Genomic DNA, 3401 nt, shown 5'->3' with positions numbered 1-3401 from the left:
CTCCCAATTTTAGTTTGAAGGAATAATATTAACATTTTATTGTATTAGTACATTTTATTTAATAATTTTGGTTAATTTTTTAAAAAATAATTAATGAAGATTAATATGACATGTTATTAATTTTATAAAATGGATTTGACATGTCATCTATTAAGAGAGAGTGAACTTCACACATCATAGAAGGAGTTTATAAATCTTCTTTTGATTGAATGTAAGGGTGCAAATATTGATAAATAATTAAGTAGAAGAGTCCGTAATACAAACACGTACAAGTATAAAGCTAGTTTACTAGACCATTTCGCCTAGAAAAAACAAAAGATGGAACATACTTAGAAATGTGATAATGTTGCACAAAAACATCACGTGTGTGGTGAATTATCACTATTCATCAGCCGATCAATGGGACTTTCATGTTACTCTCCAGGCAAGCTAGTTCTTTTGCCTGCATTCTTCGACCGTGTTTAATATCTTTATTCGGAAAAGAGCATTTTTGATCTATTTAGCAACTATATGGATATTTTTGGATTACGGTATTGACTGCAAAGACATGTTTGAACCACAGTATTGACGGCAAGAGTATTTTTGAGCTAAACGATAAATGAAAAATATTTTTGTTCATTTCAGAAGTTGAAGGACATTTTTTACCCTTTCCGCCTTTTTCCATGTTTTAAAGTTATTTTTTAAAAAAATTATTAAAAAAAAAGAAGAAAAAACTATAAAAAGAAATGAGAATCCTAATTTCTTGTGGCAGCACGTAAAAGGCCACTAGATTTATTAAGCTGCGCTTAGAGGATACAATAACATCACAATCATATATGTCTACCAAGAGATAAAATTTATAATATACTTGCTCAAACCCCAAGACTTAAAATCAATTTGTCAAACACAAACAAAAAAAAAGTGTTTGCAAGGTGATATAGTAAGAGACACGAAATTAAAGGAAAGGTCAAGTGTCTATGTTTTGGGTTCAAATGTTATTGAATAGTAAGTAATAATAATAATAGAAGAAGAAGCCCCATCTGAGTCATCACTATTAATGTTGAGCACTGCTACTAGCACCTTCCACTCTACTTCTCTTTAATTCTTTCATGGTTGATCTCCACTTAAAAAAAAGTACCAAACAATGGTTCCATCTCCTCCAGTGTTCTACCTTTTGTTTCTGGTAACAATGTGTAAAAGAAAATCCAAGCCACAATTGCAACTCCAGCATACAAGAAAAAAGCCCCTCCAATACTAATAGCCTTATACAAAGATATAAATGTCATCAAAATTCCTCCACTTACTGCTCTATTCACTGCTACACCTATGCTACAACCTTGAGCTCTTAATCTCAATGGAAATATTTCTGAACTGTATACCCATGCTAAAGGACCCATCCCAATTGAGAAGAATGCAACTGTTGAATATGTGGCGCATACACACACCACTATCGCCCACTTTAGCGTATGATCTGAGTGATCAATAATAGTTAATCCTGTAGCTAGGGCTAATAAAGACAGAATCATACCACCACAACTTGATAGAAGTAATATTCTTCTTCCAATCTTGTCCACCAAAAAAGTGGCAACTAATGTAAAGAATGTCTTCATACATCCCACAGCTATAGTTGCAAGTAGCCTATAGCTAGGTTTAGTAATCCCTTTTATGGAAATAAAAATGTTTCAGTCATTGTCTTACAGTTTAAACACAATTAATGAAAGAATAATGTACATACTATACCTGCTTTCTCATATATCCTGGGGCTGTAGAGAACAACAGCATCTATACCACTAGCTTGTTGGAAAAAATGAATACCAATGCCTGCAATTAGAATATGAAGAACGGTAGGGGTAGGATGGATGAACAAATCTCTCCATACACCTGAACCATCGGAGCTTTCTCGAGTGACAGAAACTATGTCATCTTGGCAATCTTGTGGTATGCCAGCAGCTTCTTTAATGTCAGCTAATCTCGTCTTTGATTCTTGTAAAGTGTCTGAAGTTCTGTCCAAAACTTTCTTGGCATCTCCAAGACGACCTTGCATGACTAGCTAACGTGGTGACTCGGGCATAGCAAGGACACCATACCCTAACATAACTGATGGGATAACTCCAATTCCAAGCATTAAACGCCATCCCAATTTTAGTGGAAGCATTGAAAATGCATAGTTTGATATATAACCAAGTAACACACCTGTTAATTGCAATAACATTAGTATAATTAATTAGTGGTATGTGTGTATGTACATGCACATATATATACCATACCTCCATTGATGAAAACTTCAGGGAAAGAGGTGCAAAATCCGCGACAAGAGTAAACTGAAGCTATCATAAGAGCATATCCAACACCAATGCCAGCAATAAACCTACCAAACATGAGTAGCCAATAGTTTGTGCCAATTCCCATCAATATTGCTCCTACGAAAAATAGTAGAGATGCCAAAATAATAGTTCGTCGACGACCTATCCAATCTGATGTTCTACCAGCAATTGCAGCACCTACAAGAGAGTATATGTTGATTGTGACTTCAATAGCAACATCAGATATTTTAAAATCTTCTTTTATGTGAATCACTGCTCCGCTCATCACTCCTGTATCTACATCAACCATATTTTAGTCATTTTGAACTCAATCACTTTTAGATATTTTGAATTTTATACATTATCTTACCATAACCTAATAAGACGGATGTCATGGAGGCTAAAAGAGAGCAAGCAAAGGCATATTTGTTTCTTTTTGGTTTTTTGTTGGACGTCATCATAACCTTCTTCTCAACACTGCTTTCATTTGCCATCACAACAGATAAATATATTCACAAATTTCTACTGTCACAACAATGCTTTAAAATTTGGATTTTATTAATTATATATATATATACATATATATATATATATATATATATGTTAAATGTGTTTCTCTTTTCCTACCTACTTGATTATCAACTTGCCATTTTTATCAAACTATTATAATTAACTTGTATCATAGAAAGTTATTTCTACTTACTTTATTGATAAATTAACAGATTCTGAAAATATTTCTTAAAGATTTCCTTAATATGTTTCTTTATCACATTATTTTCAGAAAGGAGTAAAACTTAATTATATGTGTAACGGATGTTTATATCAATTCAATATATGCATGTCATGTGTTTAAATTTATAGTTCATTTTACTTAAGCGTAATTAATTAACATGTATTTTACTTCATTAAATCACATAATAATAGAAATTACATTAAATGGGTGTAAACACCTAATGCGGGTAAATTTTTTGCCTTGAAAATTCAAAAAGAAAAATATAATAATTGAAGTTAACATTTTTATAATGTAAAACTAGAAAGAGAAGAAATTAAAAGGTATATAGTTATTTATTTTTAGTAAGAATAAATAAATGGTTAGATCAAAACATATCGACTGTTAGC

General features: G+C 32.0%; 1 pseudogene; it reads right to left on the bottom strand.

The window, feature by feature from the left end:
* Positions 1-971: 971 nt before the first annotated feature.
* On the bottom strand, positions 972-2776 carry LOC107013348 (annotated as a pseudogene).
* Positions 2777-3401: the final 625 nt, after the last annotated feature.

Source organism: Solanum pennellii, chromosome 3, assembly GCF_001406875.1.
Source record: "Solanum pennellii chromosome 3, SPENNV200".
NCBI lineage: Eukaryota > Viridiplantae > Streptophyta > Magnoliopsida > Solanales > Solanaceae > Solanum > Solanum pennellii.
Note: the sequence above shows the minus strand (reverse complement) of the source record. Positions and strands in the feature narration are given on the sequence as shown.